The sequence below is a fragment of the Molossus molossus genome, unplaced genomic scaffold (assembly GCF_014108415.1).
Source record: "Molossus molossus isolate mMolMol1 unplaced genomic scaffold, mMolMol1.p scaffold_m16_p_5, whole genome shotgun sequence".
NCBI classification, from domain to species: domain Eukaryota; kingdom Metazoa; phylum Chordata; class Mammalia; order Chiroptera; family Molossidae; genus Molossus; species Molossus molossus.
In genome coordinates, this window is record NW_023425388.1 from 15,975,735 (window position 1) to 15,989,722 (window position 13,988).

Below are 13,988 nucleotides of genomic sequence, written 5' to 3' on the forward strand. Positions count from 1 at the left end.
AGACATACAGGGAAGAACTGAGTTGTTTGGCATCAGGGCACAGACTGGAGAGGCAGCTTTCTCCTGGACTGACATGCTGTCGGAGGCCTTTGTTCCTTTGGTGAGCCCTTCCCACAGGATGCCGGCAGACAGCTGCCATATCTGGGACTCCAGCAACCTGGCTCACACTGCTTGCTCCACTCTAGTGATTCCCTGAGACCTTGCCCCACCCAACTTTCAGGCCCACCCAAGCTGTTTCCAGTGGCTTTACCATAGGATTGACCTGTTTTGGCTACTGATTCAGATTTTTCTAAATTCTCTCAAACAAGCAGCATCTGGCCACAGCAAACCCTATACCTCTCACTAAGTGGCCCCAGGCTTGGAACTAGAAGCAGCCAGCCTGGGTTCACAGCTTGGCATCACCTGGGCACCTCCAAGCCAAGCACAAGAAGCAGCCATCAGCAGATCACTTTGTAGCTTATGCCTGGTGGCCCCGGATAGAACACAGGCAGTGGCTGACCTTGCCCCAGAGCCAGCACAACCCAGTGGACAGCTTCAGACCACATCGAAGCACCACCATCCAATCACCTCCACAAGTGACACAGTCAAGGAATGGGCTCAGGGGGCACCAGAGCACTGCTGAAGTAAGTGTTGCTCTGTGTGGTGGGCCCCTGCACAGCTGATCATCCAAGGTAGTCAGAGGTCAGTGGTTAGTAAGCACAGCTAGTCCTTGCAGCTGATCAGCCTGAGCAAATCCCTCCCATTAACGTACCAACAGCAATCAAGACTCAATTACAGCAGAAGGGTGTAAAGGCCACATGAGGGGTGCACTTCAAGGGCCCAGCTGGGTGATCAGGGAGGCTGTGCCACTGGACCTTACAGGACACCTACTATAATAGGCTACCCTAAGAAGCCTAGGAGACATAGCAACTCTACCTAATACATAGAAGCAAACACAGGGAGGCAGCCAAAATGAGGAGACAAAGAAACATGTCCCAAATGAAAAAACAGAACAAAACTCCAGGAAAAGAACTAAATAAAATGGAAATAAGCAATCCAATAGATGCAGAGTTCAAAACACTGCTTATAAGAATACTCAATGAACTTAGTGAGGGCCTTAAGAGCATAATAAAGGACAAGTCAGAAATGAAAGATGCACTAACTGAAATATAGAATAATTTACAAGGAATCAATAGTAGAATAGGTAAAGTCAGGAAGCAAACCATAGATTTGGAATATAAAGAAGCAAAAAACATCCAATCAGAACAAGAAAAAAAAAAAAAAGAATCCCCCAAAATGAAGATAGTGTAAGGAGCCTCTGGGACAACTTCAAACGTACCAACATTTGCATACATTTGCATCATGAGGGTGCCAGAAGGAGAAGAGAGAGGGCAAGAAATTGAAAACCTATTTGAAACAATAATGGCAGAAAACTTTCCTAACTTGGTGAAGGAAACAGACATACAAGTCCAGGAAGCACAGAGAGTCCCAAACAAGATGAACCCAAAAAGGTCCACACCAAGACACATCATCAAAATGCCAAAGAGAGAATCTTAAAAGCAGCAAGAGAAAAGCAGTTAGTTACCTACAACAGACCTCCCAAAAGGCTGTCAGCCAATTTCACAAAAGAAAGTTTGCAGGCAAAGAGAGAGTGGCAAGAAATATTTAGTGATGAAAAGCAAGGACCTACAACCAAGATTATTCTATCCTGCAAAGTTATCATTTAGAATTGAGGGCCGTATAGTTTCCCAGACAAGAAAAAGTTAAAGGAGTTCATCACCACCGAAGCAGTATTATATAAAATGTTGATGGGTCTTGAAGAAAAAGATAAAGAAATATGAACAATAAAATGGCAATAAATACATATCTATGAACAATTGAATCTACAAACAAAATTAGCAAGCAGAACAGAAACAGACTCATAGATACAGAGAACTTTTTGTTGCTTGCCAGATGGGAGGGGAGTTGGGTGAAAAAGCAAAGGGTTTAGGAAGCATAAATTGGTTGATAGACTGGTGAACCTCAAAGGGAAGGGGGGAGGTGGGGCGGGAAGAGAGAAGCCAAAGAACTTCTATGCATATATGCACAACCAATGGACACAATCGATAGTGAGGGGAAAGCAGGAGGGGAGTAAGATTGGGGATGAGGGGGTCAAGGGGGGAAAAAGGAATTTCAACAATAAAGATAAGTTAAAAAAAAATAGAAAAGCAGGGAGCACTGGTTGGATTGCTCAATTGGTTGGAGCATCAGCCCATACGCCTAAAGGGTTGCGGGTTCGATCCCCAGTCAGGTGTGTACATACCTAGGTTGCAGATTTTATTTCTTTCCAGGTGAGTGTGGGAGACACTCGTTGATGTTGCTTTGTCACATTGATATTTCTCTCTCTCTCTCTTTCAAAATTAATTTAAAAGAAAGAAAGAAAGAAAAAAAAGCAGAAAAATGAAACTTTTCCGTGATGCCAGGAAGTGGAAATGGACAGTATCTATATTTACATTATATAAATATTTTCAAAGTTATGCTTAAAAGTTTAAATACACTCATTTGTTTAGTCAATATTTATTAAGTATATTCTATGCCAAGCCTTATGTTATATGCAGCATATAAAATATGATAAAACTTAGCTTCTACATTTAAATAATATTTACATTAAATTGATTTTGTTATATGCTCAACTTTCTATTAAATCCTATTTCATTCCTTTGCATATAGAGTTAAGATCATTCAAGGAAGTCAATAAATAAACATTAATTTAACTGAACACTATTAATATAATTGTTTTGTATATTTTTCTTTAAAGGTTTTACATGCTTTTTCCATGTAGCTATTAGGCATGAATTTAATTTTGACATAATTATTTATGCTTAAAGAGTTATAACAACAAATGAGACAGAGAAAAAGAAGGTGGACACAGAAAATAAAAGAAGAAACTCATAACAAAAAAAGAACTTGAATGAAGTGAATTGTATATGTGAAAGATGTTTTTATATCCACATATAGTATAATAAAAATATGTACATTTGGTTTCTGTCCCCTGTTCCTGGCACAGAGCTCCTAAGAACCCTGGAATGGTCTGAGGTATAGGAGTGTCTTTTGTTATTTGAAATGAGCTCTTTAAAATCATGCATGGATTTATGCTAATGAGAAACTCCGTTTAGGAGAGGGTGAAGGGGTCACCCCTATGTAGGTTTATGATGGGGCCTATTCACCAGAAAGACCAAGCATGTGATTAGAGGGTTGACATTTTAAGCCCTACACTCTGACTTCTGAGGAGGGTAAAGTGTTTGGAGATTGAGTTCACCAATGGCTGATTAATTAATTAATCATGATATGTAATAAAACCTACATAAAAACTTCTAAAAGGGGTTCAGAGAGCTTCCAGGTTGGCTGAATACATGAAACGTTCAAGACAGCGGCATGCCTGGAGACACCATGAAGGCTCTGTGCTAAACCTTGTTCTATGCTTGTTCTCCATTTGGTTGTTTCTGGAGTTGTAACCTTTATAATAAACCAACAATAGTAAGTGAAGTGCTTCCCTGAATTCCGGGAGTCATTTTAGTGGATTATTGAACCTTAGGAGGGCTGATGGGAACCTTCAAATTTGTAGTTGGCCGCATAATCTAGGCACCCTGTTTCCAGCTGGTATCTGAAGTGGGGGCAGCCTTGTGGGACTGAGCCATTAACCAATGGTGTTGGATACTAACTTCAGGAGTTAGTGTCAGAATTGAATTGAATTATTGGGCATCCATTTGATGGTGTTGGAGAACTAAAAATTGGTACTGGGAAGGACAGCAATTTGGTATTTGGTTAGTGTGAGAAAATAAAACCTCTCATATCCCTGAGAAATTAAAGATTATAAAGTAGTTTGCACTTTCCCTTGGGAAAAGCAAGTGTAAGTGACTTTAATATAGTTCCTTTTACATTAAATGTGACGTAAAGTGAGAGGATAGAGCAAATTCATAGATTTATTCTGCATTTAACTGAGTCCCTCATATGCTTTGAGAACACTACAAACTCCTAGAAATAGAATGTGACATAATCCCTAACATTTAGGTTGTGCAGTGTAGTGTATGAGGTGAACATCTAAACAGATACTGACAATGCCATGAGGAAAGTACAAAGAGAGAGCTAGGCATGAAGTTATAAAAAGCTCGGAGAATACACTGGAGTCCTAGGGGCAGAGGAAAGTCAAGAGGGAGGAGAGTGGATGAGTAAGTAAGGGAGTAAGCAGCCTACTCTCTTGAGCAAAGTCTGCTTTTGTATGTTGGAATAATAATCTGTTCAATTGTCTTCCTATGTAAATAATGTGATCTAATTATTTTGCTCACTCATCTACAGGACAAGAATACCATTTTAAAGATATTAGGGTAAAAATGAGAAAACAATTTATCTTGATAAATTTGGATTCTCTACAGGAGCTGTGAATGGTATTGTAGCAATTCAGTAATCAGCCAGAGCAGAGGGTCACTTGGACCAAGGTGGTGATGGAGACAAGTGAGAGGATTTGAGGACATTGTAGGATGTAAAATCTGAAGGACATGGATGTACATGTCAATGAATACATTCCAAGTTTCTGGCATTGATATCTATATAGATGTTGTTGCCAATTCTTGAAATTGGAAACAAGGGCTGAGAAGATACTCCTTTAAAGGCTTGTAGTCTCTTTACATTTTTTGAAGCATGCTATAAAAAAGCTAAATTTGAACCTATCAAAAGTTTGATTTTCAAAACATGTAATATAAAGTTTCTACCTTGTGTATATTTAAGTACATTTTATATTTAATTAAATTTTGTTCACAAATGTTTAATGTGTAATTGGCTTTGTGTATGTATATGTGTGTCTATATACAGATATATATATGGAGATATTAAGAGAGCTGACCCTCTAAAACTGTCTTAAAAGACATCCGTTTTGATTTGTTTTATTTTATATTTTTCATAATCAATATCCTAGATTTCTTGTGTTAGGGTAAAGGAGGCTGGTGGGTGAAAAAACTAGCCTCTTGAGGGAAATAAAGCACTCTAGTGAAATGGAAAAATAGTCTTTAGAGAGCAGCAATGGCCTGATTCTTTTGGAAAACATACAATACTGTTTGTTTAATGCATTCAGGAAATCCATAGAGAAGACCTCCTGCTGTCCTTGTGCACATTGGATTGAATTTAAATTCATAATGCCACCTATTATTTTTGCTATGAATTGTAATGATTCAATAGAGCATTTAGCAGAGTTTGATAAACTCTAGAGAAAAGAGTTAGGTTGGTGTGAATTTTTTTATTATTAAAAAGAAAAAAAGTTTAATATCTATATAATAAACCAAATTTTATGTTTGGAGGATATACATTTTAATTCTCCCTTATGACTCCCTATATCAAGAGTAGAGAGGGACAAAAAATTAATTTCTAAAATATCATTGAAGATTTAAAAAAATACCATTGAAAACTGTTGCTTCCAAAACCAAATTATAAAACTATATGCACATTAAAGTTAAATTAGAACAATTAGAATTAGGCAACTGGATTTTCATATTTAGCTATAAAACATAGTGTTATAAATCTACAGGAATTCCAAGTAAACAGTGTTGATTAAATAGATTACTTTAGCTGATTAGTGTGTACCATAAAATGGTGCCTTATGATTTTGTTGTCATTTAGCAATGATATAAAATATTTCTCCATGTGTTTTCAGAGAACAATGTGATAAGATGACAACTCTTTAATTAACTTAGGAGTTGACTATCTCATCCATCTAATGCTTCCTGTATCTTCTACACTAATGTTGTTGCTTATATGTTAATACTTGTTAACTTGGCATTTTCCAGATATGTCGACAGGAGGAAATTAAAAATGAATTTTCTGAAGGTTAAATTACAGACAATAAATTTTGTTATGAAAATGTGGAAATGATTTAATTTCCAACGACTCATATTCAGCCAGTAAATTAAACTTACCTTTTACTAGCAATGTTAAATTGCCAATCAGGCCAAAGGTTACTCAGTTACAAGAAATTTTAAGTTTCTAAGTGTTTTTGGTCTTTTCCCTTGGAAGGAATCTAGAGATCTAGCTTTGGTCCCCTGAGGCACCCTTTAGGGCTTTGAGTCAATGATACAACATATTTCTACCTTGAAACCAATCTCCTAATACTTAAACCAATCTAGAGTAGATATAGCATAATTTTAAAAATCTGTGTTTTTTAACTAAATTATTGAGCTCACAAAATTTATTTTTCCTGTCTGAAAAATATGATTGAATGTGACTAGTTTTGATTTATCTCATAGTACCAAGAACAAGAATACCTTTTGACACACCCCACGTGGACTGATCTATACCTGTCCCTCAATATAACACTTCCCTTTACCTGAGGACATCCACTCAGCATTCAGAGCTCAGATCAAATGTTAGTCATGTTTTTTATTATATATTCTTTCTTACATTTTTTTTATAGCACTTTCCACAGTTTATAAAAATACACTTTTTTTTTTTTTGGTAATGTGTATTACTCCATTGGGTTGTAAACTCCAAGAAGATAAAGATGTTTCTATTTTTTAGTTTATTTTTTATCCCTTGCACCTATCACACTGCTAGGCACACAATAAATGCTCTAGTAGTATTTATTTAATGAATGAAAATATAAATGTATATATCACGTGTTCTTATAAGTTGGAAATTGGATAAAATAGTCAAGGCATTTGTAATAGCTGATCTGAAGAGATATCAGTTCTTTTTATGGCTATGTTTCATACGAAATATGATGGACACTAAAAGCATATTAAAATAAAAATAAAAATGAACAATGAATTTGTTTTATGATCTTTGTGGCTACCAAGGCCAGTGAAGTCAAGGTATGTGGTCTTTCAGTGATCAAACTAGACAAATAGAACTTAAATTACAGAGGGCAATGAGTGGTTATTTCAATCAATGTACTTAATACCAAAGGTGCAAAAACTGTCCTCGGCACTACAGACAGATTTATTTGTTCATTTGCAAAGGCAAACTACTGTATTGCAAACAACTTTTGAAATCTCCATTTAGGTATTAATGTTATGTTACCCAAATATCTATAATGTTAAATATAAGCAACACACTGCTAGGATTCTTAAATGGAAGAATTCTAATGGAAAAGCTTACCTGAAAATAACCCCAAACATAGTCTAGATAAGATAGCAACCACTATTTTTGAAGTAGTTTTATTAAACTTATCCAATTAATTCTAATTGTTATAATGTTATAAGGACTCAAACTGAATTTCCTTTAGGCCCTTAGCAGTATGCAGTTGGCAGCTAATTGTAAGGAAGGCCTTTCCACCTTGTGGTTTGACTTGGTTTCTCTAACTCAAATGCAGCCCATAATGTTATCACTTAAATTTTTTTCCTGTATTGTTATTAATGTTTCTCAGGTAGTTCTTATGGGTAGAACTGAGACCAATTTTCATATTTGGAAAGGATGGTGGTTGAGACCATTCATTTGAGAAAACAAAGTTCATATAAAAAGCACAAGTTTTGACTTTCTTCTCTAAATGTCTCATGATTTATTTATTTTTCTTTGTTTCCTTGACTTTTTTCTTTCTTTCTCTTGTAGCCATCTCACAGAAACCACCCAAAATTTGGTTTTAATGTCAAGAATGATGACATCATATGCATCAAGAGGGTAGGAATAGCTTCTTTATTCACATAAGGGATCTTTGTTCACATAAGGAAGAGCAGGGTGGACTTCCCAAGCTGATGGGGGTGTAGGGAGGGAGAAGTTAGCGACTGCAGAGAAAGGCGGTGCTTAGGGGTAGAGCAGTGGGGAGGGTTCCCAGGGCAGGGGCTTGCAGTCTGAACCTCCTGCTGGCATCAAGGACGGAGCACTCAGACTTTGTTATCAGTTTGCTCCTACGTGGGCAGAAAAGAAAGAGTACTCAAATACCAAAACATGAAGACAGCCTCTATTTTCCTCCCTCCCTCCCTCCCTTGTCCCTTCTTTTTTCCTTCCTTTCTTCCCTGTACATACACTGTATTCTCTTTTTCTATTGTCTGTCATCCTTTAAATTTTGGTTCTCATTCTAATTTAAAATTTTATGTACCTCTTACGAAACCCTATGCACTGGGAGAGAAAACAACAACCTTTTGATAATATGCCAAGCAAGCAACACAATGCATCTAAGGCAACAACTCCTGTACTTCATTACTTTATGTTTCCCAGCAATTTGACTTGGTAGGGTTTTTGTTGTTGTTGTTGTTGTTGTTTTTCCACTTCTGAGCATCCTAAAGAGAGGCTCAAAAATATAACACCTGTGAAAGAAACGAACAGTGTCAATTCTTGAATGTCAGCACACTACTCTCATCTATTATTGAATTATTGAGCCCTACAAAAACAGTATGGAGTAATATAATTGCAAGTTGAAAATTTTGTAACCAATTAAAATGAAAAAAGCTAAACAATATATTTGGGTTTTTTATATTCTATAGATGATATATGACTATCTATGAAGAAAAGAAATGATAAAATAATCCAATTACCAGAATTAAAGTCATTATATAAGCTAGTCACAAAATCCTACAGTTTTTCTTTCAAATCTTAGAATTTTTTTGTAGGGCTTAGAATCTCAGAGCTATTTGTTTATCTCATAATTTTAATTATAAATTTGTAGATAAAATAATTATAATTTAGCTATATTTTAAAAAATAACTAGCTTTATTTTTATGTATGTTATCATAATTAGCTAGTTATTAACATTAATAATAGGAAAAGAGCAAAGGGGAGACCAGACATTATAAGTATGGTCATCTGGTCAGCTTCACACTCCCCAGAGAACCACCGGTTCCTTCCCTGCAGATCACCAGAGGAAGAGATTGAACAAAGGGGGAGATGGACACCAGTGTTATAAGGAATAGGAGGAAAGAATTAGAAATACTCCATTATAAGATTTCTATAATAAATGTGATGCAGTATTGTGTCATTTGAAAGTGGATCTAAATTTGCTGTAAGTATATGTTGCAAATGCTAGTGCAACCATAAAATAAAATTTTTTAAAGAGTAAAATTTTAAAAGTGAAATAAACCAGTCAGAGAAAGACAAGTATCACATGAATTCTCTTATTTGTGGAATATAATGAACAAAATAAGCTGACGAACAAAATAGATCCAGAGACATGGAAGTAGGTAACAGACAGACAAACCTCAGGGAGAAGAGGGGTTGGGTAGTCAGGAAGAGATAAACCAAAGAACTTAGGTGCATATATGCATAACCAATATATGCACAAGCAATAGTTTAGGGAAGGTAAGAAGGGGTGGGAATAGGGAGGAGGGGGTCAATGGGGGGAAAAAAGGAAGGATATCTGTAATACTTTCAAGAATAAAGATAAACTTTAAAAAGTATGCTTAATATTCTAAGAGAAGAGAGAAAATAGAATCATATAAAATGCTAAATTAAAAACAGGGAAAGTGCCCAGCCAGTGTGGCTCAGTGGCTGAGCGTCGACCCATGCACCAAGAGGTGGCTGGTTTGATTCCTGGTCAGGGCACATGCTCAGATTGTGGGCCCAGTCCCCAATTGGGTATGCAGGAGGTGGCTAATTGATGTTCTCTCTCATTGATGTTTCTATCTCTCTCTCCCTCTCCCTTCCTCTCTCTCTGAAATCAATAAAGAAAAAAAATAAGAAAACAAAAACAACATAGGGAAAGCATAAATAAGAGCATCCAGGTAAATCAGTAACCACCTTGAGATGAATGGTCTAAATACCTAAATTAAAAGATAGATTATCAGAGTGGACCAAAACAAAACAAAACAAAATACTCACTTCAAATATAAAGTCTGAAATAGGGTGAAAAGTAAAATGATGAGAAAATAGGTATTATGCTAACACCCGCCAAAAAAAATTGGAATAACTATTAACATCAGACAAAGCCGACTTGAGAACAAGAAAATTATCACGAATAAGGAGGGAGATTACATAATGATAAGAGGATCAGTTCTCCAAGGAAAACAACTATTTTTAATGTGAATAAAATTTGTGCAACAGATCATGAAAATACGTAAGGCAAGAATGATAGACCTGCAATGAAGAATAGACAAATCCACTACAGTCAGGAATATCAGCACCTTTCATTATTTTACAAATCAAGAAGGCAGAAAATTAGTAAGGATATAGTTAATGTGACTTTAGCATGTGTGGAGTGCTCCATTCAACAACAGTAGAACGTACATTCTTCTCAGGCTCACATGGAATATTCATCAAGATAAATCACATTCTGGGCATTAAACACACCATAACAAATTGAAAAGAGATGGAAAGCATACAAATTTTCTCCCTCAAAGCCTCTATTACCCTTAAAATAATGTGGGTGTGATTGATTGCACAGTTGTATGCCTCACATTTTAACTCAAGTGCTTAAATCCAAGGCTTCAGGTTCTACTTGGTTATATTTATTTATGCAAAACTTTAGTTACCTACCTTTTCTCAGCTTCAGCTGAGAAGAATATTATTTTTTGTAAACAACTCACCATTCCAGAAATTTGAAGAATCTTAAAAGTATACAATGTAGGGAACATCTTATCTAGTGATTTTCAAACTTAAAGGTTTATGTGAATCGTCTGTAGATCTTGGAAAAATTCCGATTCATTAGGTTTGGGATAGCGCATGGACCAAATGAGCCTGTGTTTCTGGTTTATTACTTATAAAATTTATATCAAATGGTCTTCAATAACTGAGGAGCAGATGTTGATGATGTTCTTCATTTACTGAAACTATTCAGGGGTGATAGTGGCTTTATTTATAAAATTATTGCTTCTACTCTTCTTTTTATTTATTTAAGGATTTCAGGTTCTGAATATTGGCAATTGAATCTAATAATGGCTTTCTGGATATTGCTTCAAAAACCCCAAACTCTTGAATTTACCTGGACTAAAACAAAAACAAAAACAAAGTCTTCAATACCTCCTCCCTCTCCGCCTCAAGGTAACATTTAAAAAAAATGTATCATTATTGTTGAAACTATTACAGATGTCCTCCTTTTTCCCCCTGTTGATACCCTCCTCCCTGCTCCTGTCCCCAGTCTTCACCATACTGCTGTCTGTAACCACTGATTATGCAGTTAAGTTCTTCTCTCAATACCTCTTCTAATAGTACAAAAACCCAAAAGAATGGTATGTTATGGCCTACCTAAACTTCAGTTAGGAAGTGTGTGTGTGTGTGTGTGTGTCAATGATTCATAAAGAATAAAGGTAGTAGTTTTATTTGAAAATAATAATATTCACTCAGAAATTTATTTTAAAATTTTTATTCTGATGTCTTTCAATAGTTATTTATCCATAAACCTTTTGTTTTTTTGTGTTTTATTGGGATGTTTGATTTCTCATAGCTTATTGTGGACAGGTCTCTACTATAGAAATTGGAAATGTGTGTGTATGAGATATATAAATGTGTATATAAATACGCATACATGATCAAATATATGTTAACATTGCATTTCCGATTCAGAAAAACTAATATTCTCAATGAATTGGTCCTGGTTATGTCCATGAGCCAAACCTTATTCAAATGTCAAAATGTCAGAATTCCAAGATCCCACACTACTCTTTTTATTACATTCTCTGTAATTTATTACAAATTTGTAAGAATTAAATAAAATGAAATGCTTATATGACTTTCATTAATTTGCATGTGTAGCTTGAACTGCCTTACATATTTATAGTAATTCAGTATTCATTGCATCTCTCTGAGTAGGATCTATTTTGTTCCTATTTGACAGATTAGGAAATGTATAGACAGCAGGATTAGAATCTTGTCTCAAGGAAGAGTTGTGATTGGATTTCAGATAATCTGCCTCTCATTAAGTAAAGCCATTGTTGAACATTTTATTTTGCATATTTGACGCTAAGATTTCACAACAAATACTATTTTTTTCTCTTTATTTGTTCTCAATTTATCTTTTTGCTTCCTTTTAACTCTTAATATATTAGTTTTTTTCTTATTTAATAGGCAAAAATGTTTGGTCATGCCTTCTGGAAGCATAAATATTTAGTATAAAACTGAAAGTAGTGTAAAATTTTTTCACATATTAAAATAACTAAAATGAAGATTTGTGTATTTATTTTATCCTCACCCAAGGACATTTTTCCATCCATTTTTTGTTCAGATAGAGTGGGAGGGAGAGAGAGGAAGAGAGAGAGAGAGAGAGAGAGAGAGAGAGAGAGAGAGAGAGAGAGAGAAACATTGACGTGAAAGGGGCACAACGAGTGGCTGCCACCCGCACAAACCCAACTGGGACCGGGGACAAACTGCAACCAAGGTACATGCCTTTAGCTGGAACCAAACCCAGGTCTTTCTAGACCGCAGGGCAACGCTCTAACCTCTGAGCCAAACTGGCCAGGGCTAAAATGAGGGTTTAAAAACACTTTAGAGTTATTCTAAACATCCAAGTATTACTTTTGGTTACTTTTGTTTTCTTATCAGGAAGAAATAGAACATCCCATATAGAAAATGTGATTCTACCTGTTTACCTATTACTATAATTCATAATTATCATAAAAATGCCTTCTGGAGTGAAATGACAATTTAATAGTTGCATTATGGCAGTCAGCTACAGTATACAAAATGAAATGTCTTTTATAAGGCTACAGGGTCTTAAATAAGTAAGAATAATAAACTAATAAGATGTTGGCACAATAAAATGATCTACTCAACAGATTTCTAGTGTGTTTAGCTAAATTGCCTTGACACAGTTTAAATCACTGGGTTTGGAGTTTTCTAGAGTTAGTGATATGCATTATCATCTGGGATATTTAAATATTTTAGTTATTCAGTACAAACTCTCCAGTGTAGATCTTTGTGGGGACGGTTTATGCTTTGAAGTAAAAACAACTGTTTGACTCTCAGCATTTTGTTTAAAGAATAAAAACTGTATGACATATTCCAAGTGGTCACATATTTGTAAACTCACCAGGTCAAATGAAGAATTCTTGATTAAACAGAAAGCTTTGAATTAAAAATGGAAAGAAAAAAATCATTTTCAGGTCTTTTGCTTTTATTTCTAAGAAAGTCAATGTTCTGAACATTTGAGACATTTCTAAGCCTATGTAATTTGAGGGACATTTTTACACTGAACCCTCAGAATGATATGTATCTGCTATTACTAGAAAGTATGCAAGGGCAGTATTACTGTTTCTTTCTTAAAGTAAGTCATAATGAGTAGAAAATGCTATTGGATTATAATATATCTTTAGATAAGAAACTGATAAGTGCTTCATTATCCTTAGCAGAACATTTAGATGACAACCATAGAATAATTCATACTAAAAACTTAGAATTCTGTGGTTAATTTGTCTCCCTATATGCTGAATTACAGCCTTGACTGAGTCTTTTTATTATAGCCTTCAAAATTCCTGTTGGAAAATTATTCTGCTATTTCTGGCTAATAGGCCTCACTTTTCAAAGAGAACAATAAAGTATTTATTTAGCAAAATTGAGCCACTGTTGTAATTGTCCTTGGCTTTTAATTTTTTTTTCTCAGATTTTAAAACATTATATAGGAAAAACATTCTTTCTATTTATTTGACTTAAAAGTGGTTAAACCTGAGAAGTGGGTATTTCTGGTTGTACATAGTAGATTAAACACACATTTATTTCTACTTTCTTAATAAACTCTGCTGAAATGATAAGAAGAGAGATAAAAAATATAAATCAAAAGGACAAAGAGGACAAGAGAGGAGAGATTATAATATGGAAAAAAGATGAATGGTCAAAGTAAAACATTAACAACTTATCTGATTCTTTCCTTTGACCTCTAGGATGCCTGAGATTTGGATGCTGTTACAACATTAATTATGTTTCTCCAAAATTCATATGTTGAATTCTAAACCCCCAGTACCTTAGAATGTGACTGTGTTTGAAATAGGGTCTTTAAAGAGGCAATTAATGGTAAATAAAATTATGAGTGTGGACCTAATTCAGTATGACTAGTGTCTTCTGAAGAAGAGGAAGTGAGGGTCAAACATGGAAGAGAGGCCATGGAAAGATATATGGAGAGAAAATGG